Source organism: Anopheles cruzii, chromosome 2 (genome assembly GCF_943734635.1).
Source record: "Anopheles cruzii chromosome 2, idAnoCruzAS_RS32_06, whole genome shotgun sequence".
In the NCBI taxonomy this organism is placed as follows: Eukaryota; Metazoa; Arthropoda; class Insecta; order Diptera; family Culicidae; genus Anopheles; species Anopheles cruzii.
Genome location: NC_069144.1, coordinates 28,423,584 through 28,449,837, shown reverse-complemented (window position 1 = coordinate 28,449,837; position 26,254 = coordinate 28,423,584). Strand labels below are relative to the sequence as shown.

Sequence of the window (26,254 nt, the reverse complement as noted above, 5' to 3'; positions counted from 1 at the left end):
TTGAGTGTCGAACGGTGAGCTGGTGCATTATCATGCAATAATCGCCAGCTTCCTTCTTCGCGATATTCTGGCCGAATTCGTCGAATGCGTGATACCAAACGCTTCAAAACACTTACATAAAACACAGCGTTAACTGTTTGGCCTGTTGGAACGAATTCTTTATGAATAATACCCTTGGAATCGTAAAAACAAATCAACATTGACTTGATTTTTGACTTTTCTTGGCGCGATTTTTTCGGATTTGGCTCGTCTGGATGCTTCCATTCGCTGCTTTGTCGCTTGGTTTCGGGATCATATTGAAAACACCATGTCTCATCACCAGTCACGATCGAATACAAAAAGTGTCGGTCCTTTTTGGCCTCTTTAATGATGTCTTTTGAATGTTGAATTCTGAGGTCTTTTTCGTGTTGTTTCAATGTGTGCGGAACAAATCGAGCACAAACCTTTCGGTAGCCCAAATTTTCTGTCAAAATACGAAAAATCGATGCTGCAGATATTCCCAATTCTGATTCCATGTATTTAAGCGATGATTTCGGCTCTTTTTTGATGAATTCACGCACAATTTCCGTGTTTTCTTCGTTCACAATATCTCTTGGCCGCCCCGACCGTTCGTCGTCTTCCAAGTCCTCCCGTCCCTCTTGAAAACGTTTAAACCACTCGTGAATACGGCTACGAGATAGACAATCATCACCATAAACATGTTTCATCATTTGATGAGTTTCGGTAAAAGTTTTACCAAGTTTAACACAAAACTTAATATTGGCTCTTTGTTCAATGCTCATTTTTCGACCGACACAATAAATGTACTGTCACATTTGGCGCGATATCTCAGCTTGTATACATCCAAATGTCATAAAAATTTGACAGAACATTACTAATGGATAGACAAACAACCGATACAAATTTCAAAGAGATGGCGCTACTAGAAGATGGGAAATTATAAAAGTCCTGGAATTTTTGAATTGCACCTTGTATGCAACATGCATACAGAAGGTATCGTAAACGGCAAGCGACGCCCAAAATGTGGACTCTCCAAACTCTGACAGAAAGGTAAAAGACCAAAGGCGATGTTTTCTTCCCAGTCAACAACAGTCGTGCGCTCCTCGGATGTTGACGACCTCCAGCGTCGAGAATTTCTCCTCCATCTTCCGACCTGTAGTGCCCGCCGTCGATACTGGGTCAACAACCATGGGCGCGACCAAGAGTTGGGTTTGAGCTTTAAGGGCTTTCTGACTTTCTGACGGCAGAAAATCCCCTCCGGGTGACGACCACTTTGTGTGGGTCGCGGCCGGCCCAAGACCTTCGGTGAACAGGCACTCGTGACTATTCTGGACCGCCGTCTGCCCTCCGGTGCATTCTTCCTTTGCGATACCATCAATCGATCAGTGGCCTTTCTCTCTGACATGCATCTTGGCATCGTCGGGCTCGACGTCCGGCCCTAATTTCCAACGTTTTGTCGAACGATTGCTCATCCGTTCCCCACTGGCCTCTAAAGGCTTTACTGCCAAACCGTTTGCCAAACGGAAACGGAAAACATAATCCGGACGCGATGGGGGGAAGGGTGCGCTGCCAAAGAAAGTTCTCGGCCTGCCGATGGAACGGGATCGGACCGAGAGGGCGACTGCACTCGTTGTCGATTGGATCGACCATTGGAATATCATAAATCGCTCAAATGTCAGCGATAGGCGAGGGATAAGATTTATGGTGCTCTCGCGTGCCTGTCTGTCTGTCGCTGCAAAGGGTTGACATCGTTAAATTTGTGGCAACATTGAATGACGTTTAAGGACACGCGCTCAATGTCGACTAGGAGCTTATGGTTTCTTCGTTTATTGTTTAATTTATGGGGTTTAAACTTCAGGCTGCGTTTCGGGTTGCTCCCATTTTTCGGTACGACACTCGCCGGTATCAATGATTAACGTTCCGATACACACACTGGTTGGCCTATTTCATGCACGATGGATTAACACTCCGGAACGCGTCCAGAAGGAAGATTTGGAAGCACACACCCCGCGCTTGGACGCCGCCGCGGGGCTAACGGTTTTTGCCAATAGAAACCCCATCTTTTTGTCTCGCAGTAACGCACCGGTTGGCCCAAAGCCGCCGAACTTTCGATGCGAAAAACCAGAGGTGAACCGCAACTAAAAGTAGCGGGTTTTTGCGGGGCTTTCCGTGCTTCGCCGCCACCCGCGGGGCGTAACGGTCGGAAAATTAGACTTTTCAATGCTGCTGCGAGATTGCATAATTTTGGCACTTGCGGCTGAGGTGATTTGGGGATGACCAGGTGTTACAAGGTGCCAGGCGCCCACCAGGATGATGATTAAAACATTATGACCCCGTGACACATTGAAGCCGCAGAACTATCGGAAAATATTCACGAATGTATTCAGCTATCAGCATTATCATTCACTTTGATACCACTATCACTTCCGAGCACTTTAGTTATCAGCATGATATTTGGATCGATTTGTTGTCGGCGCTCCAGTAGCGTGAATGTTGTGTCCACTGCACGTGTCCCGAATTGGATGCAATTCAGGTCGAATGTTTATGCATGCCATTTACCTCATTTTCTTTGCTTAATCCGTTGCTCAGTCAAGCTCAGGCTCGGATTTATTTAGTATTTTGTTTGTTGTTGTTTATTTTTCTTTTTTAATGCCTTTTCGCACCGTTCTACTCGCCGTCGCACTGCGCACTGATCGTTTATGGCTACGCTACTTCTGCTGGAAATCACTGGATCACCGGCTTCGTGGACGACGACGACACCGGAAAAACGTGTGCACTTTTCTACAAAAATAATTAACCCTCTGGGAACGCGCGTAGGTTGCCTATTGGTTTTGGGTAAGGACAATTTTCGACATCATTTAGGCATGTTTGGCTGCGTTGCATGTGGACTTAAATAAGAACCAAATGATCTGATCTGAATGATGAACCAGACTTTGCCGATTACCTCGCGTAGCAGAGGTAAACAATGCGATTTTCATTTAGAGTGGGTGCCGGGGGTCAAATTTTTCCACCCCCTGGTAGATTGTAACCTTTACAAAGTTCAACACACGGCCCAAAATGTGGCAGAAGCCTCGCCGTGGCATCATTAGCCGGCAACATCCATTGACGCTGGCAAGGCATGAAAGGCAGAGGCGACCTTCAGACCGGATGGATGGATGGGACCTTGGATGGGCGAGAGCGGATGAAGCGAATGAAAGTGAGACACGCCAACCGCAAAACTCCAAAAACCGCACACGCCGCGCGCGCATGTTGATTCATCAAACCGCGCACGCCATATTCCATGTTGTTGGCGGCACTAATGTTGGGCAATCCGTCACAATCGATGATGAAGGCTCAGAAATGGCGCATTATTTGTGGTTCATCAAAGTTATTCGGCGCACTTCCTTATTAGTGGACGTGCGATTGACTTCTTAAAGGCTCGTCCATAAACATCTAAATTATTTCAGCTCGCGAGCACGTGTAGTCTTTGGACAGGAAACCTTTGCTATGTTTTTTTGCACGCCACAAAGCGACGAAATTCGTGGCCAAGTGCGCCGTACCAGTTCATAACAAATCGGGGCGCTCGTTTTGATTCCACATTGCGCCAACAGACTGGTTGCACCACTTTGCGTACTGACCAGTACTTCAGTTCAGATAAAGGGTGTTATGTTGTTTTTTTTTTAGTCTCAGCCAATCAAAACTGTCAATTGTCAACCCCGTTCTCCTGGCCTGGGTCAGGTTCAACCCCCCGCCAGAGTGACCTTCATTTTGTTCAACTCACAACTGATATTGCACCCCCCGTCATAGGCCTTTGGAACTATTTGGAGCTTTGTTACGGTGGGTCGTTTAAAATGTTGGGTTGAAGGAAGTGTACATTAAACCGAATCGGCCCCGACCGAAAGAATGCAGTTAACACAACCCGGCGCGCTACATTCTCTCAACTACAGCGCGCCCGGATGCACTTAATCAGATCGGACTAGTAGTGCTGCGCGGGAACGCGAAACTGCCGTGACGGCGGCGGCGGCGGATATGCTTCGTCGGCTCGATTGACCTGGGAACTTTTCCTCCCCACCAGGCGCACGCGAATCGTGGGTACCCAAACTGAATGTGTGGGATTTTTTTTCTTCTTTCTAATCTGCATCCCGCACGACACACAACCCCTGGGTGGGCTGTGGTTCTACGTAAACTAGAGTATTTTATACATCAGATGCATAGACCACAACGGCCTTTCAAGGCCTTTCATTCTTATCCGGTTAAAACCGCCGAGAGGTCTGTTGCCCTGCACAACAGAAACAATGTTAATCTCTGTTGCTCTCTGTAGCGTTGTGTTTTTACACGAGTGGGGAATTGAACCCATGACCAGAGAGCTGGGTTACCCTGCGTCCACACTTGCAGAAAATGGGGAAAAATGTATGTAGGCCCAGCAACTTTCACTCATTTTTGCTGGACTGCCGTGAGCTACTTTGAGTTGCCGTTGAGTTCCTCTTGCTTATCGGTTATTTGTACCGATTCGGGTTGAGAGGCCATATTTTTCAATTTGACAGTTGGTACGGGCAACTTTTTTCGCTGTCCAAATTTTTGGACAGCATTTCGAGAGCGGATCAGATTATGACAAAGATGGCAATAGAAAGAGAAGGAAAACATCATTTGTTATTATTTGTAAACGTAGTTTGGTGTCAGCTGTTGTTTACGTTGATTGCAAGTTTGTGAATTTGAGAAATAAGTGCAAATTGTCCTCGGGAAAGGTATGTGCGAAATGCGGAAAATAATTTTAAGAACAATTTGGTGAACAAGAAAAAGTCGTTGTTCATGTTATCCGCAGAAAAGAATGGCGAACCATAACGGAATTGTTGAGGAACCACTGCCCAGCTATAGCTACCAATGGAAGCGGTGCGCCAAAAATCTGTTGCGGTCATTCGGGTGAAATTCCGGAACCCTATTCCATCGTTCAGCTGGTCGATTAAATGTAATCCGTGGTGTGAAGCCTCCGCGAAGAGCTCTCGCGTCCAACAACGTCGTGATACACGCTCAGCATCCAAATACTGAGCGTATGCAACAAGCACAGACGCACCAACTAAACACATTTTTCGCGATTTAGATTTGTTTTTATTATTTTTAAAAGACATTTTAATATTCGAAGAAGCCTATTCGGTGCAAAACTGCAATTGGCAACAGAATGAAATGATAAACTGCCAAATTAAAAACATAAACAAACGAACTGTCATTTCACTCACTGGAGCTCACAGATTTGACGTCTAGAAATTGCTAGTGTGACAGCAAAAAACTGTCCCAACTTGCTGCAAGTGTGGACGTAGGGTTACAACAACCGTTCCCGGGATTCGAATCCATCGGCCAGCTGCGTGACAACGACGAACGTTACCGACTGCTCTATCAACGACTGACTTTCAGGCCCGTAACGTGCTGTCAAAACTTATCCCATTGGCCGTAGCACTGCTAGTAGTAGTTCCGTCATCGCGTGCCGTTGTTTACTAGCGACCTGAAAAATGCACTAAAACCGCCATCGCTCGCCTCCCGGGGGGGTTGTAAACCCTGTGTTGGCGATGGCGAATGTCCAGGGTTTTTATGATTTGGAATATCAATTTTGTTTGATCGTTACCGCGCTGTCGTCGGAGCCCCTCCGGTATCCGTTTACCATAATCTCCGGCAGGCGAGGCAGGCGATTTGTTATTTTCCTTTTCACTCGACCCCGTTTCGGGGGGGGGGCGACTCTCTCGATAGGAGAGTTTTACTTCGCCGCGAGGACGACCGTCGTGTGGTTCGCGTGTTGTGTTGTTTAGTTGATTGTTGGGGGGTTGTTTTTTTTTTATTCGGTGTGGTTCGCCGGAACCTACATGTCTTTAGAATGTAAACATTTGTGTTTTTGATCGGTGATTGATGCGTCAATATGCAAAAATATTGCGTGAAACCGAATCCAACCCCAGTAGAAAAAGAAGCGGGAAGCAAATGACGGCAGACGACGGATTGCCGCCAAAAAGTGGTTCAAATGTATGCTTTTGGTGATCAAGATCGCACATATCCTATTGGCCGATTGTATGACTGTCGTAATAAAGCATCGAAGAATTACTTACCAGACGGCCAAGGTGCACTAAAAGCCAAGCCAGCCAAGTCAATTGCACGTCCCCGTTAGTAGACGAGTATTTATTTAATCGTTGTTGATTCATTGGCGATGTCCGGAGTGGCGCGCGCCGGCCACTTTGCTGGGCCACAACCCGGAGGGAATGCTGCTGTTTGTGAGCTCGTGCGCTGCATTTGATTAAAACGCGTTTATTTTTCTGCAGCATTCCTCCAGGGACGTGCCTTATTGTGCACGTCACGAAGTGGTCGATAAGTGCGACGCGCGCACTACATTGGCAACCAAGCGTTAGAGAATTATTACCACATACTAGGTACTAGTGCCATTTAAAAAGAAATAGATAAGAAAAATCATTAGATCTCAATCATTATGCAGCTTCCAGTGCCGTTCACCATCAGCCACAGCTACGATATGCTTTCGATTGGGCGAAATGATGCATCGCTAAGACGGGCGGTCGTGGGGGTAATTTACCATCAAACACGGGTTTCGCTTTGCTTTCGGTTCGGATGAGCGGTTCTTATGATCCGTTCCACTGCGCGCACATGATTTGCGCGATGGATGCACCTCGATAAACCGAAACTGGTTCAGCAAAAACTCACTCTCGATCGCGGCGCCCCACGGTCAAGATTAAGGCCGTTTTGGTCGCAACCCACTGTTGTTGTTTTGCTATGGAAAAGAGATAAAAACAATTGCGTTTGCATCACCGTAATCAGATTCTCAACAGCGCACGCTCGGTTAAGTGTGCAAATTGAGCAAATATCGGACGACACCCATCCCAGTGATTACTTTCGGATGCCTCTCATGCTTTCTCCTCCAATGCTGCTTTGCGTGTGGGAAAGTGATTTTTTTGTGACGTCTTGAAAGATGATGCTGAATTTTGCCGAGAAGGTTACTGATGTGAGTGTAACGTGCCTCAACAATCATTCGTACTCCGAAGTCCGAGAAACAAAGTTTGTGTTCAATTAGCTCCTAATGACTGAGCTCCCGTTAATATTACGTGGTCTAAAAAGAATTTCTTTATTTTTGCGTGACTTCAAAACTTTATTTAAGATACTTTCAATGTCCGATTTGCATCAAATATGCACCATTTTGTTGGAAAATTTGTTGCCTTTTTAAAATAGCTTCATAATGCCTCTCTTGTAGAAAGCTTAGTCGTTATTGGCGAAAAACTCGAGCAATCCATTTTCACAATCCTTTCTTGATCTCAATTTTTCATCACTCAGGAAATTTTGTAATGTGCGAAAAGGGTGATAATCGCTTAGTGCAAGGTCCGGACTATACGGTGGATGCATTAAAACTTCCCAACCAAGCTCCGGACTTTCTGGCGAGTCACTAAAGACGTGTGTGACATTTCGTTGTCCTGATGGAACACAAAACCTCTTCCGTTGGCCGATTCTGGTCGTTTCTGGTCAATTGCTAGCTTCGAACGGTGCAGTAATTGACAGTAGAGATCTGAATTTAGTGTTTGGCTACACGGAAGCAACTCACAATAAACGATTCCTTTCAAGTCCCACATATACCCAGTAGAACCTTCCTAGCCGTGAGTCCTGGTTTGACCACCGACCATGCCGATCAACTTTGATTATTTCTGTGATTTTATCGACATTTTCGATGACGTATCTGCCTAGGCTTTAACATAAAAAATAACTGAATAGGATCACCGAAACCAAAATTTAACATAGCTAGCTGTTAGAGCATCGACACCATAAACACCATGCAAAATTTCAGCGCCCTAACTTGAATTTTCGCCTTTTTCAAAGAAAAATTGTAAAATATACCCAATTTTCTCTTTGGTGACTTCCATTGTTTACACACTGTAACTCACAAACGAATGAAACAAATAATAAACAATGAACGCATCTTTTCAAGTGTGAAGTATCAGCTTTAAAACGAGCCTAAACTTGAAACTGTACGATCGATACTTCACGAGATATCGATCACTAATAGCATCTACCTTGAAAATAATGGATTTCTTTTTAGACTACCTAATAGATTAGTCGGCAATGCGCATCGTTGTCAGGCAGCAGGCCCGGGATCCTCTTCTTATCCTGCGCCCGTAAAAACACAACGTTACAGAAGGCAACAGAAATTAACATTGTTGTCAGGCGGCAGTCAAGCCCTCGGCACGGCGGTTGTAATTACCCCGAATAAAAAGAAGAATCTCTTATCACGTCAAAGGGGGTCCAAAGAAGAAGAAGTGTTCGTAACGGTGTATATGTAATAGGGTATGTGTTGTTGGGCTCCCTCCAGTGTTTTTTGTGCGCTACAATTAGATAGGCAACATATTAAACGAAACAAACGTAAAAAATAGCAACAACACACTTTGCGTGTTTGAAGCGCGCGCGTGCGGTCAGCGACCATTCGATTCGTATCCGGCCACGACCACGTTTTATCCGTGTCTCTGCGGTTCGTTTTTATTTCCAACAATGTCGCGGCGATCATTGAAGGGCCACTCGCCGCTAAACGGTGGAGATCGTCACATGGCCGCACGTGCATGATGCCGGACTCTGTGCAAACCGTGCGGCGCTGCATTACGCAAACAGCACTGCCAGAGCACTGGTGTGTAGGTCCGTTTCGTCATGCTCCTCGTGGGGCCCCTCGATGGCGGCCACGGCGACGGCGACGGCGACACGTAACCGGGTCGGGTCCTCGGCGCGGGCGCGCGTATCTGAAGCCGTTTCTCGATGACGCAAAAGAAGGACGAATGAGCTATCGAGTTGTTCGAGGATACGCTGCTGGGAGTTTGGCTTTTTTTTGGCACAGACACGGCCGCTTTGTATGAAAATTTATGACCTTTCCACCGAGAGCCTTTCCGTAACCTATGTATGGGTTGAGTTGTGTGGCGGCGGCTCCGTAAATCGCACGCGTTACTTTAGTAAATATTTGATACCTCCGGTAACTCCGGCACAGAATGTGATTTTGACGTTCATTTTTGTTTTATTGATTAACGAACGCAGCGAATCAATCATGGAGATTATTTTACCACGCCGAAGAAAGATGGATGGCTGACAGGGTGATTTAACGGCGGCAAAGAGCAGCGTCACGACCTTGAAGTTTGTGCGCGCTGGGGGTTTGAAGACCAGCGCCTGAGGTCCGAGGATCATCAAACTGACGTCTAGACGTCCGGGTGGCCGTAACGCAGGTGTTGAAAAAATCATTCGGACGATAAGATTTATGGCAAAGTCTGAAACCATCTTTCACAAAAGGACGATGCTGCTGCGGATGCATCTTGTGGTGGACTTCGTAGTAGAGATCGACTCGTGATAGTGATGCAAAATAATGGACAGGACGGCGTGCAAAAGAACCATGTGGGGACAGATCAGACCGCGGATCATCGTCGTGGCGTGGCTTCGTCATTCGAAATAATTGTGGGTTTCTTCGTCGTCATCAGCATACGAGCGCGCTGCTTCGCCGGCGGCACAGCAGGAGACGTCGTGCGGTGCAATCTTCATCTAGACCGACATTGAACCCTGCATACGTGTATGGTCGAGGTACGAGGTACACTAACAAACTATTTTCCTGCCGGTGCAGCACCACCACCACCGTGTCGAAAGGTGATTCTTTCAACTGCTCTGCTGCTACAAATTTTGCCGACACAAGCCTTCTCGCGTCGGCATATAAACTATTCTTGTTCCTTCGTTGCTGTTTTTTTTTTGTCTCGGTTTGTTCGCCTGAACTGAGCCACCCTGGCGGCGGTCGGTGGTCAACCGGTGTGAAAGAGGAGAGGCGTCTTTTTGCTCGTAAGAAAATACCGCTTTACGCCACTACTTCTTAGAACCTGACGCGAGTTGGCTGCCCTTGCTGCAGCGAACGAAACGTCCTCGTGCGCGGCTTTTTTGAGGTCTGCAAAGTGGTGGTGGCCGTCGCCGGTTGGATTACTCCGCGCCGCGCAGCAAGTCAGCGCAATGTTAAGGCCCCGGGATCGTTCAAGTCGTGCAGACGTTAACTCTGTGTTGCCAGCCAGCCAGCCAGGTTCAGATCAATTTCTCTCTTGCAAACGAAGAAGGATATCGATGCCTTTGCACATTCGTGCAGTTTCTAATATCTTTACAAACAACAGTAACAGAGACAGGGTTTCAGAATGTCATTACAATACTCTGCACAGTGGAGAATGCTTACACCGGTGCTTCTGGTGAAACGCACTCATGTAATACATCCGACTGCCGTTTGCATTCCAAGACACGCCACCCACCTGTCATCTTATTCGGAAATTCTTCATTTCAAATCTTCAGCGGCACATAGCGGCATATGTGTTTTGCTTCCGATATCCTGCTGTTGCGGATCAAGGGTCTTCTCGGGTTTACAAAACATTAGGCACGTGCTTTCTAGTGGTTACACCGGGATGTGTTAATTTAATTTTCATACCGGCAACCGACGGTGACATTTGACACCAGAAAACCGATTACGAAAAGAAACGTTAGCCTCTCGGAGCACTCGCCCCACCGAGGTGTGATTTGGTGTAGTTGATGATTGCCACCTTTGCCAACAAACGATGTCCTTAGTGACTGGAAAGGGCTAGATCTACGAGGGCTGTTAAAAATTGCTGGGAACTTTGTGTGTTTAAAAAAAATATTGGTTTATTCATGAATACCTATTTTGTCTCTTTTAAAGTAATCACCCTCAGATTTTATACACTTGTGCCAACGTTTTTTCCAATCCTCGACGCACTTAAAAAAATTTGTTTCGGTATCTTGTTTAGCTCCTTCGTCGATGCCGTCTTCATCTGCTCAATCATAGTGTAGCGTCGTCCTTTCGTGGGTTTCTTCAGTTTCGGTGTCAAGAAAAACTCAAAGGGGGTCAGATCTGGGGAATGCGGTGGCAGTGGCAATGTTAGTATGTTGTTTTAGCCCAAAATTCACGCAGCACGAAATTTCGCTTACTTTTTTTGTTTTTTACACACAATTTGATACAGATTCTTTGCCATCGAGTGTTTTGAGTAGACAAAAATCCAAGTTGAGCTAAACCACGGCCAAGCAAAACAGTTGTCAACAATTAACTAAACATTAAAAATGAACGAACTTGTCGGTATTAGTGAGAGACATGAGTAGCAACATAACGCCATGAAAAAATCGAACATCAAATATACGCAACGTGCGGAAATTTGAAATTCACAAAAAATTTTGAACAACCCCCGTATGCTAAGGCCATATAAAAGACTTCAAGTAGACGCAATGTTTTCACATGAGAAAAATACAAATGGCGTGGCCACATTCTATCTCTTGTCGTTGGATCTGTTTATTGAGAGCATTATCAATCAAATCATTACATCACTGTAGAAGTAGTGAACATATTTAAAAAATTACTTCTGGGATACTGATACACTCGTTGTATTTAACTTCAAACGAGCTGTTTAATCAATCATAAATCACGAACATTTTACCAGTTGAGGCACAATTGAATGAATCGATGAATCCTCCCGTCTGACGACCCGTTCTGTTTGCACTGCAACCATAAAACTGTGGCTGGAATGGCAACGGCTCCGGTTGCCAACTTTTCCCGTTTAAGTCGACTGCGGTTTGCATCGAATGGTATTGATCTCCGCCTCCGCCTAACATGATTTGGATGATGCAGCACGGCCCTCAAAGGCACGGTCAGATGCAGATAGATGCAGTAGCAGCAGCACGCAGGAAAACCAATTTGTGGTTTACAAACTACCGTCCCGAGCGTATATCGTTCCGATTGATGTTCATAACGGGTGTGCAGTTGAAACCAATATCCGCTGGCGCGCACCGTGCGACAGTAAATATTTCAATCATTTCATTTCCGTTATGTTATACACACACAATACCTAAAAACGGTAACGGTAGCCCGTCCTATCGACCCCGTACGGGTAGGTGGTAGGGTAATTGCATTTCAGAGGCTATGAAAAGTTCACTCCGCATGCTGATGGTTTTGCTGGACCACAGCCCAGGGAAGAGCATCATTGAGAAAAGGGTTCTAGTTGGAACAGTTTGCGAGTTATGCAATTATGACACAAGCTGTTTTTAATCGTATCAAGCAGTGGTAGAATCGTCTGCTTAAAATGATGGAGCATAACGTTTAGCAGTTCGAGTCGTGAGTTCCAATTTTTCGAATCATTTCGCGACGCTTGCCTCAAAGCTTATGATGTCGTGTCGTTAATTAAGATATTTTAGCTTTTATCTTCTTATTTGTTGGCCGCTGTTGACCATTTGTCTGGTTTGCTCCATTATTGGTTTCCGCCCCCAAAACCCAGTCAACCCGCGTCCTGGAAGGAGAACCGCTACTCTCAGACCACGTCGTCCCGCTCATGTTCGCGTCCAGAACACAACGCCCTACGCCGCGGCAACGAGTTCGAGTTCGCTTGAATGCGCTCGATGCAGTAGTTTTCGTTTGATAGATTAAATCCGACGTGAAATGTTGCTCCCGTCGGTTCGACGGTAGGTAGTCGTCGGATACGCCAAAAAAGGTGTACGATTTTTTTTGTCCCTGCGCCGATTGTCCTGTGGAGGTGTCTCAGAACACGAATTAATCCCGCCTAACTAGACTCGGCGGCCACAAAGGGCCGCCGGGGACCGTCGGATTTCGTTTTCGGTCTCCACGTAACGGGAACAAGCAAATTTCCAGAGGTCTGCTGCGCCTCTCATGCAATCCGTCAGCAGCGCAGACCATCGTTCTAGTATTCGTCGTATTGTGTATCAATGTAGCATAGCGTTTTTGTGTGTGTTTCGAATCTTGTTCTCGCCCACGTGGTTTTGAAAATGGCTGCTGGTGTGGCGCGTAGTAGCCGCAAATGGACATTTGATCCGATGTGGGCGCCGCACCACCAGAACCACCAGAACTACCAGAACCACCAGAATTGGGGACTTCTGTTGGTGTTTTGTTACCGCACACGGAAGCACGTGCTGCGAACGCTGCTGGTGGCGCAATACGTTTGATTGACTGGTCGCTGATCGCGTTGCCAGTTGAGAAACGAAAATTAAGATCCTGGAGATCAGAGAACAGGACCAGTGGTTCGCTACCAGAATGATAAATAAGTTTGGAACCTCGATGACAGCGGATGCTTAATTTAAAAGCAAAGGATATTTATGAACGAATGTTGAAAGTGTATAAAGACTCTACATTTAAGCGTGGTCATACAAGCATTGAAGACGATCCACGTCAAGAACGCCCAAAAACAGTCCAAAACACGTCCAAAAATGATCCTGAATCAAAAGAACAGGGCTAAAGAGTGGTGTGAACCTGGTTCTTCGGTTGCGAAACGAGTTCCTGTCCAGAAATCGCCCAAGAAGGTGTTAGCATTAGCTTCTCGTTTTGTTAGCAACTCCACTTGCAAACTGGTAAAACAATAAATTTTCTTATCAAGGCTCCAAACTTACGACTCAGTACAGCCCAGCACAAACGACTAGTCCCAAAAGCACCCCTTTTTTCGTGCTCTTGGAAGTGTCTCAACTAGATCACAAATAATGGACCAAACCTTGTAACGCTGACGGGGAATGCTGAGCGGAAGTACCAACGACACGCGACGACGCCGGGCGTACCTTGAATGATCGTGCAATTTGGCAATGATCGTGTAAAATCACGCTTTGCTAATTCTCCCATGCTAAGTGCTTTCGAAACATTGAACCAAACTTCACGGTGCAATCGCGAATAGTCCGCGCCCTGCCTGGCAGAGGCAGAGGAGCGACCTTAGTATCATGATCTGGATGTTTTAAAACAATGGTCCTAGCCTATTGTTACCATTTTAACTGCCATCACGACGAGGACCGAGTGGAGGAGATGATCGTGAGGTGAACTCCCGCGGGGGCTGGTTACCGGTTTCCGGTACGGTGGTTTTTTTTGCACCGCCGTAGATCAAACGACGCTTGGCGCTCAGATAGCAGCCCGCTGCCCAGATGCGAGCAAAAGTGCGCGACCAGACGAGTCTCGGTGGGTCCAACGCCTTGCAATTAACCGGGTACAGGGGCGGGTTAAGTCGCACCACTTCGTGATTAGCTTATTTCGAGTCCAGCTGGGCGTAATTATCTGGCACAGCGTTGCACCTTTAATAGCGCGAGTAGTAAACTCTAGTAATGGCTTTAAAAATTCGGCGAAGGAGGCAGCGATCACGGTATCCAATAGATCACTCTCAGCTCGGCTAACGCCCATCTCGCCACGGGTAGTGCAGGTAGTTTCAGTAACGATTTACTACCAAGGAGCGCCTGCTGGTGGGATCTGGACACTTTCCCCACGCCATGCGGTGCCAATAATTGTAAAACGGGTAGAGGGTGTACTCCGAACATTCCGTTTATGGTCTATTTGGCTCGTGGTGTTCCTGCCCTCAAAAAGACACGACACGCGCGGGCATCGGAAAATATCCGGCGATATTTGAGTGGAGTGACGAACGGCGACCGTACCCGACTCTCTAATTGAAGATAATTTAGTTTCCACTGTTCCTCTGGACGATCTTCGTTCTTTATGACCGCGATATCCGGAGTCAGCGTTGAACTGGTGAATCAATCTATCCTGGCTTTGGTATCGGCACTGGCAAAGGATGCATATGCTCAGGGATCGAGCAGCTTCCGTAGTGCGCTTCCGTAGGCCTTGGCAGCCTTGGCATTCCTTGGGCTGGTAACGCAGCGGTCATGAATAAACAAACCGCCATCGCAATCGAAAGCGATATGCAATTCTTTACTCGCGAGTCCCGTGCCTTGGCACTGTCCCTTTGCCATTCGTCTGCTACTAGTAGATCGGCACAAAACAAGTCGGTTCCAGCAGGTCAAACACATACGCGCCATCCCGGAGGCCATTGCATGCATAAGTAATGCGGACTTTTCCTTGCGGCCGACACTTTTGCCCAGGCCGAAATTGGAAAACCGAAGCAAAGCGAATGTCGCCCCGGGGGGGCCGGTGAATGTATTAATATCACCAAAAAGGAGCAGCACATAGAGGAGAGGAGAGGGGAGCTTTTCACTTTTTCCGGATCATTCGCGCGCTCTAGCGCTAAACGAGCGCCAGTTGCGCGTATGCGCCATGTGCCGCGGTAATGATTTTCTCCGTTTCGCCGTGCAACGAAAATAGGTCACGCTAGGAGAACTTAAATAAGTACGCCAAGCACTCTCCAATCTGTGTGGTCAGAGTTGGTTTAATAATTTTCCTGGCGTTATTTTTATCAGGTTGCAGGTCCTTGTTGCAAGGAAATTATTTATGGAGAAAAATCGATAATGTTAAATGCAAAAAGTCGTACCGAACTCAGATTGCAGATCGCTTCTTTCACTTCCCGAGTCTCGGCGGATGAAAGCTTCTTGACTCGCTTGTCTGTCAGGCCCGCAGTCAGTAGTCCCGGTCCCGGTTCATGAATAATTCAAACCGTTAAATGTCAATCCAAATTAAACGTAAATTTTCGTTCTTCTCTCTTTCCAGGTGAGTCACATTCGCGCAGTCCCACGTCTGTTGAAAATGGTCGAAAATGAAGGAACACACTCACCGATCCCGGCCTTAGGCGGCAGCCCAAGTCTGTTATCCATGCCGGTGGGGCGGGACATAGATGGTAATGTGTACGCCAAAGCTCTCCACGGACATGACCTTCAGTCGGCGGCGGGTGACTCTTTTCGTGCACCATATTTGTGGAGAAAACAATTCCGCCAGATCAGGCAGGCAGGACATTGTGTGGAGTCAATTAGAAGTCGTTTGATGTGGTCCTTTTTCGGCACAATAGCGCGCACCATCATCGTTCAGGTTCGTCGGGCGGAGAGGTCGTGACACGGCAACGGCACTTGTAATCCAATTCCGAACAGACGCATATGGCACCTCCATCCATCGATCGGGGGGGGACCCTTCACACACGATCACGATGCAGAATCAAGTTCCTATCGAACCGGTTTTTAGTCGGCGTTTGAAAATCGTAGATAATTATTCTGTAAGGTGCCTAATTACTAGGCGCACGGGGCAACTACGCAAAAGGCGGTTGCGTAGATTATCCCATCGTGCGCAGTAATTTGAGACACACACACGTGTGTACGGTCTGATTTAAGTGCACCAGGCGCTGGATATAGGATGGATGGACGTCATTTTCCCACCACACGTCACATTGAATGTGAAATGTTATTAAATGGCGCGCATTTTCTTGTTGCGTCTCACGAACCATGGTGCTGTTTTGCGTAACAAGAACCCCGGGCTTTAAGCAGGTAGTAAATTTGTGGTGTATGCAAACATCGGCATGGACTTGGAGCATCAATTCTGCCTAGGTCATGCTCCGGCTCAATGTTCTCATGATCGACACATTGCCTCTTAATCTTTGAACCCTTGAAATATGAGCATCCTCTCGTGGCGGCAACGAGGAGCGAGTGCATTAGTCTCCCAAATATACTACAGCCGTCAGCCGGTCGACAGCTGCTGGGTTCAGTTTCCGACATCCGTGCACCCGGGGGACAGTTTCTGCCGTGGGTCACCCGAAAGGCGGTTCCTTGTACTTCAATTTCCATTTTGGATCCAATTACCGTCCTCGCTGGGGGTCATCGCAGAAGGAGCAGCAGCAGTGGATGATTGACACCCAAAACATGCGCTCAGAGCGGAACCGTCGACGGTATTGGGCATCTTGCCATAAGTTGATCGATGGCAGAGCACACACGACATCACCTCACACCTAGCCGCGGATGATGGATGCAATGTGGATTATCGATTAACTGTTCGATTTTTTATATGTTCTCGTGTGAGCTTTGGGCGAACTAGAATAGTCACTGTGTAGAATAGAATAGTCAGAATAGAATAGCTACGTTAAACGCAACTTGTGCTGCGAATGTTGCGAAGAATGGGCGAAAGTTTTGTGGGCGAGAAAATCGAGGATTTAGCATTTGCATCGACCGCATGGCGGCTTAAACACGTTCATTTGAGGCCACTTTATTCGTTCACGCGTTCGCCGGTACTTGTGTTGCGCGCAGAAATCAGGCATCGTGGCGCTGCATTGGCTAATCAGCATCTCCTCCATCTTCGCCGTGCATATCTTGCGGATCACCGGGGCTACCGAACGGCCGAAAACGAGCAGCAGCCAGCCAGGTTTGAGAAGGCCAACCGTGGGATTTCCCATGACTTTTTTCCCGTTTTCGTTTTCCTTCTCGAGTTGCTGATATTGTTTCCTGCTGCCGCGTGGAACAATGGTTCCATTCAATTCCCTGCACAGGGGGGGCTAATGTGGCCTAATGTTTTTCAATTTAAACATTGCTGCAACCGTAATTCAGGCTCGCAGGTGCTCGCCAAGAAGTCGCCCAAACGGTCGTGGGCCGTCAGCTGAGACAGTTGAACGATATCTCGGAGTCGACCGGCCGCGTGTTTAGCGTGTACGAACCTCTGTCTCTGCCAGCCGGCCTGCCCCGCGCCACACCAAGGGTGTTATAAAACTGTGAAGCTGCCTTTTTCGGTGTCCCTTGATTTACGATTGGCTTTCCTAAAACAGCTTCTCTCTCTCGCTCTGTCTATGTCTGGTACTGTGCTGGTAGCCTATCGCAGCTCTGATAGTCCGAGCCTTGATTGTTGCAATCGATGGCCGCATGCCAACCAAATAGCGCCGTGACATAATGTGACAGTCACTGCATCAACATCGGAAAGCATGCATTTTTTATGTTCTGCTCCCCAGGTGAGAGTTGCGTTTGAAGAAATTGTTTACCTTTCGTAGACGATGTGCCATCTCCGGAACGGTACTGGCCCCAAACCAGTCCAACAGAAGGTTGTTTTTGGAGTGGAACATTAGGGTACCCCGAAAGCTCCGAGTCTCGTCTATTTTGGCAATGCACATATCATGTCTTTAGCAGGTCACACTCATCATTATTAAGAAACAGAAATGGATTCGGGTGCCTGTTGCTAGTTATTTGCCTTTTTAAATATGCGTTTCCTTTTTGAAGTGCAAAAGTGCGCTTCCACCAGACGCTTCACCATAAATAGCAAATACAGGATTATTTAATTTTTATTTTAAAAAAAGAACGTGAAAAACACATGAAACATTAAGTTTCAAATGAAATTGTTTATTCCATAAAGTTGGTAACGATATTTCGTGAACTACACTAACTCGTTCAGATGGCCGCCTCGGAATCTATGGCAACAGCCGATTCTGATTAGATAATTTTCAATGATTTTTTCGCACATTTCGGGTGGTACCTATGACTTGACGAATGTTAATTTTCAAATGCTCCAAAGTTGCAGGCTTGTCACCATGAACACGATCTTTTGCGTAGCATAAGATCGAACGGTGTCACAAGACACAAGAAAAAGTTCAACGGTGTCAAAGCGCATGATCTTGGTGACCAATTGACATTACCAGGGTCCAGGGATAGGGTCCTATGACGTCGCCAGTCCATAATGCGCACCTTACAGTCACCTTTTCTGTATTTTGTTGCCTATATTGAAGGTTTTCAGTATCCCAGATGCGGCAATTTTGCTTGTTTACATAGCCGTCAAGTGAAAAATGTGTCTCGTTGCTGAAGAAAATTTTGCTGGGAAAATTAGCGTTTTCGAATCCCCGTTTTCGTAGTAAGTTATAATAATTCTAGCATGTTGTTCTCTTGTTAAGCGATTCATTTTCTGAAATAGCAAACATTCAACTAACAGATTTGACGCTTGGATTGACAGATATAGTCAAAAACTGTAAAGTTCCAGTCCTGTAATTTTGAAACTACGAAATGGATTACAAAGGACTAGCCATAATCCGCACCGTTATGTCAACTCAATGTTAATTAATCGCTACCTATGCCACGTTGACCGTAGAGTTCGCAGCCACGCCAACCCTGCGAGTGGTTCTGGGCTCAACCCCAAAATGGTTCCTAGCCGTGCTGTCAGTCATGCTTTCGCACGGAGGAGACATTTGCGTCACCAGCGCGTTCTGGCGACAGTTTGACTAGCTTATGCGATCCATTTTGAGGACTGCTGCTGCTGCTGCTAGGGAAGCGTGCTTCTGCGTGCGAACTGGCTTTGTTCGGTTTTATCGAACACAGCTTATTATTGATTAATCAAAGCCACAAATCTCCGCTGGCTGGATGATTCATTATGACATATCGTCACGATGTATGCGGCGACCAGCACCGACAATCGCGCCAGTGTTCTGGCGGGATCGCCATAAAAGGGATCGCCTCGTTTCGAAGCAACAACGGCCAACGTTTCTACGCCAGTAACTGTCCAGCACGGGGTGTTCCGGTTTCGCGGTCCAAAAAGCATCTCCAGGACCGGCCGGCGGGACAAACCTGTTCTTTAGTCATATCCCATCTTATTCGCCGCTGGACTGGACTGGACTGGCGACAAAGTGACTGGTTTTCACTGTCCGCGCGTCACTCGGATTGTGTCCGCACAATTCTTGGGTGTACTGTGGGGCGTGCGTACGTTCTGAGACAGAGCAGAGAGTGACTGTTTGAATATTTTCGGTCAAACAAACCTACCCTAGGGGGAGGCTGTTGTCCGTGGCTTGAATTTGATCGGATTACGGTTTGCGTCATTTGGCTCGAGACAGCCGCCGAGGAAGCCTGAGAATCTCGCAGCCTCACAGCGCGACTCACGGGCCGCCACTGTGGGCCACCTTTCTGTATCCGAATCCACCTGCGCCCCGTACACTAGGCGTGGAGGTGTGCAACGGTGTTCGTCACTAATCTTCCATTCGTCCAACGCCAGCGACGGCGCGCCCACACGCACCTCAAACCGGAAAAATTGCACGACCAGACCAGCTGCTGGACCAGCCTCTCAGAACAGAACTCTTGGCGAACTCGAGATTAATACCTTCTCCACCCGCGGGCCTAGGCCGTTGAAGTCAGCAGCGCAGTGCGCTGGTAGCAAAATTGAACAACCATAAATAAGTTCATTCATGCCGCGCTTGACTTTTGTCACCAATCGACAACGCAGACCGCCTCCAGGTCGACTGTTGTCCGATGGTTTTTTGCAGTCTATTTTTCCATGTTTTAGGCCATCGTCACGCCGCGGCAGGAAACTTCGACCGAGGGAGTTTAGTGTTCTGGGACCCGCCATCAGTCCAAGAATCGGTGGACAGAAACTAGCTCCCCCTGTCACCTGTGACATGCTCGTGGCGGTCGAAAAGTCAACGACCCGGTGGTGTCGGTCGGTGAATATGGTCTGCAAAACTTGGGGCGTTCCGAGCTCTACTTCCGAGCCGGAAACATGCTCTAGAACCCGTTGGAACTGTGTCCCAACAAGCGCTCTATAAGAGCAACAGATTTATGATCTCCTTCATAGGTTTTCTGTTTTGCCTGTCTCCTGACTGGTGTTTTCATAGTGTTACTGGGCGCTGATTGACGCGGTTGCACAACTTTCCGCACCGTCCGCAGGCCGTGTTTGTTTTTCACGCCTAGTGATTAGTTTTGGGCCGCCCAAACACGAAGCCGAGTTTTGTTGTCACCTTTTTTAATCCACGTTCATCCAATTTTCGATGAACGATGGGATGATTTAGTCGGCGGTCAGAGGCTGAATATTTATAGCCAAGCCAGACTGCTCCCAGCGAAGCCGTAGCCAAGGAGCCAAGGCATCTGCATCGTGTGACGGCGACGCAATAGCTCAAATTCTTAAATTATTTATTCATCCTTCATCGATGGACGGCACCCCGATGCCGGGACGGCGGCGAGGTGCCTCTGTGTGTTATGAGAAGCATTCAGCGAGAATTCGTTTAGGTCCGCGGTGTTCCGCACCTCGCGAAGTATGTTTGTTTTTGTAATGGATGAACATCCGCCAAAAATAAGAAACCCCTTCCCCGCCAGCCAAGCGCCTCCGTACGACCTGAGGTGGGACCACAGCTGGACGTAGCCGAGCTGAGTTTGTACAGACACCATTTTTTTTTGCCTCCCTCACCGTCCGCTAGATGGCTAAATGTCCGTCCGGGGGCTGATGGGAAAAAACGCCAAACGCGACACGATGTTTTGCCTATTACTGCGGCACAAAATGTATACTAAATCCGCAACATGATATTCGACCGAGATTGCACGATCAATAAACAATCCATTTTTGTTCCCACACCGGGCGTTTACTGCAGCCAGTGCAGCCGATGGTTGTGTCTAACCGCTTCTAGACTTTAGTGGCTCCCGCACTAAGGTAGATCGCGAGATCCGAAAATTGTTAGTCTGCGACGGTTGTTTCACCACCAAATGGTTTAATTGATGGCACACACGCACCTTCTTCGGGGCCAGTCGCACCCCCCGGGGGCATTATATTATTTGCCTAAATGGTTGCAAACTGCCAACTTCTATGGTGTCATTTTCGGTGAGGCGGAGAGACGGAGTCGTCCGACCATTCCACTCCAATCCGGCAATTGTTGCATTGTACGATCTGGGAAAAGTAAAGTAATTACCATCGGAACGCTGGCCATCAATCGTTGCTGTTGCGCACGGCCATCCTCTCAGCTTAATCGACCGTGCAGGCCGGTCCATGGGCTGGAACCAAAACCATAAAGATGTGTATGAATAATGAGACAAGTGGCGACGCAACGCGAAAAGCTTCTAAAAGGGAAACACGAATATTCTGACAGCTTATTATCTCCAGGCGTTCCAGGTTCCAGGCGTTGTTCATTAAGTTTTGCGCTACGATAAGAAAAATACAATTTTAAGATTTGAAATAGACACATCAATAGTCTCCCTGAACATCAATTCGAGATTCCAATTTATGAATTCCATCCTTGAAGCGTGAAGCTGGAAGGGCTGCAAAATACGTTTCCACAGCAGATATGACCTCATCATATGATGGATAACGCTTTCCACGCATGCATTGTTTTAGGTCTGGACGTTCCAGGTTTAGGTTAGGAGCGACAGATGGATGTCGCTAGGAGCCAAGAGTCTGAAAGAATTTGAACTTTAATTCATGGATTTTGCCATTGTCAAAATGCTCTTGTGACACGTTGCATTGTCCCAATAAAAAAGGATTCTTTACTTCTGAAAACCTGGACGTTTTATACGAACTTTTTCCTTTAGCTGGCCTAACATGTTACAACAATAATCGAAATTTATTGTTTTACCAGTTTGCAAGTAATCCACAAACAAAATTCTTTTCGCATATCAAAAATCTAATGCTAACACCTTGTTGGTCGATTTCTGGACCCGAACTCGTATCGGGACCGAAGAACCAGGTTCATACCACTCCTTAGCCTCTTGTTTTGATTCAGGATCATGATGATAGTCCCGAGTCTCATCCATAGTGATGAGTCGACGCACAAAATCTATTTTATCCTTTGGAAAAAGCCCTAAATGTTGCCGAGAAAGTTACATTTGATTCGATGAGATGCCTAGGCCTTGTACTAAATCTCTTACAGTCATTCGACTATTTTTCCGATTTTTCCTGAGCCTCTGCTATTGAAGCGCAAAACTTATTAAACAACCCAGTCCGTTACTACTATCTAGATAAAGTTTATGTTTCCATTTTTTTCTATTAGAAAAGGGTTTACCGCCCTATCATAGAACTCGATTCGAGTCCTCGAACGTTCATTCCGTTCATTTTGAGTTCATTTTGCTATAGCTTTCTCTTTCTGCCCTCTCTCTTGTTGTATTCGGCATTCTCTCTTGTTGTGTTCACTCGAACGGTAGAGTTTCCGTTCGAGATCCATAATAGGGAGGTTAAATTTACAATTAGAATTCCTAGAAGAACGAACGGATTTTTGTAACTAGTCTTTGGATTGGCCGAGGTTGGGTAACACTGCTACAAAGGGCTCTAATGACGTGCTGTAATTTCGACCGAAACTCATTCGCAGCATTTGTCATCAAAAGGGCAGCAAAAGTGTGGTTGTCAACTGTGTACCAACGGTGGAACCGAACCCCGCGTACCCCGTTTTTGGTGGAAGGCGTGTATTGGTTAGTTTCATCATCTTTTCTCCGGCAAACGGACCAAAGATTGGAGCGTGGAGCATCACGCGGGCGCAGCGGGATGCCGCCACCGCGGGATCGAGTTATGCAATGCGAGATCCAAACACCTTTTTCCCAGCATCGTTGCCTAACTTTAGCACAGAGAGTGTGCCACAGACGAAGAGACACCAGCTAGACGCTTTCTTTTTCCTCCATGCTCCATGTTTATGTTCTTCATTTTTTTTGTTGGGCGCTGGTAGTAAGAACGGCTGGCTGGGCGGTTTAGTTATTGTGTGGTCGATTATTTCACGGTAATTTGGCTCGCATTGAAGGGAGCACCGGGGCTAGTGTTTGACGCAAAGAAGCATTTTTTTAATGGTACAAATCATTACTCACACGTGTGTGGTCAGACTTTGTAGATGGTGGCATGGCATGGTGGGGTTCAATAGACCTAGACAACGGGTACCGTTAGATGTCGGGCCCATCAATGGGTGGAAGACGACGGCTGACGCGTGCGAATAACACCTCCGTGAAGCACGTCGCAGGAAATTAGATTTCCTGACACACATTTTTCCCGATCTTCGGCAATTTGCCTTCATTGATGTACCCGTTCGATGGGGGTTCCGTTAATGCGTTTTGAAGCTCTCGTTAATGTATGTTTGGTTTTTTTGTCGGCGTAATTCACAGACAGACGAGAAATGTAGGTATCGTAACCGCAAGAAGTGCAAACATTCCACCATATAATGGTGTGGTTCGTCGAGAACTTAACTAAATTTCGAGAACTTGATATCTCTATATTAAATTAGCCGTTTGACTTACGCACCAGGTCATGATCCATAATTAAGCCCCTCGCGAGGGAGGGCGTTTCGGTTAATTTGGCGGACATTCTGCATCGTGAGAAGCAATATTTTTAAACCTCTTCCGCTAACCTTTACTCACTTGAACAACGCCATCCAATCGCCATCCGGATGTCGGCTTGCCGTCCGTGCAGCCCGTGTCCCGCGGCAGAAGAATGGTCTTCCGTCGATTCGTATGGAAAATGTCAAACGAAACCTCCAGAGATCAAGGAAGAGGTGGAGAACGAGTCGTCGACATTTCTGTCGCAGGGCGGTTGTTAAAGTAAACCAGATGTGCGTTTATTGTGCCGGCTGAGATTAAGATTCGTTGTCCACTGTTGTGTGCTGTGTGCTGTGCTCTTTTCACGATTGTATGCTAATGATGCGGCGGCTGTTGCTTTGGATGACCATCAACGGCGACGGCTGCTGAAGGTTACCAATTTTCACGCGCGCATCTTCAGTCAGACGGAAGCCTATGAAACCTGAGACACGACCCATTTATTTACAATACAATCGATCCGACGACAAGCTGCTGCGTAGCTGGTTAAAATGCTGTGGAGTTTGGAGCGATCTTCGGGTGGGCATCGGGTGGCAAACGGTGGCCCAGGCAGATATGGTCCAGTTGATCTTTTTGCTGCAGCCTCCCGTAGCCGGTGAACGTATTGGAATGTGTATCTTTTAGCTCAAGATAGGTTCCAGTCCAACTAGAGAGACCCTAGCCCTACACCGATGTGAGTGGTCGTCGATCAGGCATCGGTTGATTCGCGGTGATTCCTCGGGCCGCTGCCGCACAAAAAACCTGCGCTGCATGGGTAATAAAAAAAGAACAATTGCCGGAAATCCCGTAATGCTGTGACCCTGAAACTATGCTGGTTGTTGAGCTAACCCAGGAGCAATGGATCAATAGCTCCTTACTCTTATTACCCGTTCCGAGACACAGTCGTTCGTCACACAAGACTCTCGATGGCACTAGAAAACCAAACCAGGTCCTCCTGGTCACGCATTCTTCTTGAGACAGGATCGACTCGGCCTCGGAAGTGTGCTAAACCTACGTTTCTTATGAATTTCATAGTTTGGTTTTTGTTATTTGCATGGTCGAGCCTTGCTGAAAGAACCTCTCCGCGAGTGCCTCTTCAACTCAATTGTTCACACCTAACTTATGACCGCGATCGTACGCGATCGGCTGTCAGGGTCGAATACCACTCTAGAGAGCGTACCAAGTGACCACAAGAATCGATCCCACCGCGATGACACGAAGGTGAATACTGGCCTTCTTAAAAATCGTCCACTTTCATCCACAAATCGCAGAGGCCGAATTCTGCGTCGACACGGGCTCACGGGCTGCTGCTCTCGTGCGCATCGTGGGATCTTAATTTGCGTTATCCCGACAATTAATTTCATCATCCGCGGTGTCGTGAGGTGCGACTTAAAGGCCCAGCGGCCCCACCGACCAACCCCAAACCGCTGCTTGGCGATGCTCCGATATCGTCCATCCTACTTTGCGCGACTCGCAGAGCCGCTCTTGGGCCGCCGCAGGCTAATATAAGGTCCGTCGAACACCGCATCTTCGCTGAGTTGCTGAGCGGCAAGAAGTTAGTGGCACGTCTTGTTTGGTAATTACGTAGCGTTGAAGCTGACGAATTACCACAATCGTCAATTACGATTAGTGCCCAGGTGGAACACTATACCCCCGGGGGCCTGGGTAGCTGCCAAAACATCATCCGCGGCCACAGCGCGGCCCGCTGGGAACCTACACTGTGATCTATCATCACCGGTTCAGCAGCGTGTTGTGCGCTGAGCCGCCTAGTGTCAGAAGTGTGTACTTCGGTACCTCTCTTAGGGACGTAGACTTGGATTTTTGTCCAAGACGTCTACCATGCTGATTCGTTTCGTAGCTTAGCTAAACACGGGTTGCCTAGAGAAGACCCTCACTCTGGACGAAGACGAATTCTCCTGCGGCACACTTGCGGTCTGCGCGCGTCGTAAACGTGTCAGTAAGTTCCGCGCGAGGTGAAGCTTTTCACGCAGCTCGCTCACCAGCGAAGCCAATCTATCTGGGGTGTTGTTCAATCCGGTACCGTATGGAGCCCGATGGCGGCGTTTTGAGGGTTAGTAACGGTCAGGTGGTCGCTAATTGCCAGGCCGCAGCAAAGTTGTCCCAGATATTCCGCTGGACTCCGGACTTTTTGAGGCGATGAGAATTGAGCTCACTCTCGGTCGGTATGTGTCACTAGGTCGGGACATCGGCTTGAAGAAGGTCACACGCAGAATACGTTCATCGGCCACATATCGGCTGCCGCCGCGCATTATGCGAAAGCGGAGAGAACGTATGAAGTATTCAAATTAATGCGAAAATCCCTTGGCTCCCCTCCCAAAAAGGGAGACCACATAATCCTTCAATGCACAACCATCACACCGGCATAAGTTGTGCATTTTTCTGCCTTGCCAAATCCGAAGCATAATTTGTTATGCAATGTAAGCCCGAAGTACGTGCAGCAGCACGTTCGAAGGGTACTGTGCTGTGTGAACTCACGGGGCCAGCCCCCCCCTTTGAGAGGTCATTTTGCAAGAAGTTACCTTCTGGCACTGGCGTCTCG

The 26,254-nt window shown here is 47.5% G+C and overlaps 1 protein-coding gene across 1 annotated transcript in view; it reads left to right on the top strand.

The window, feature by feature from the left end:
* Nucleotides 1-26,254, top strand: part of LOC128268712 (SH3 and multiple ankyrin repeat domains protein 3) — a 64,256-nt gene that overhangs the window by 8,741 nt on the left and 29,261 nt on the right. The gene's annotated exons all lie outside the window — the stretch shown is intronic.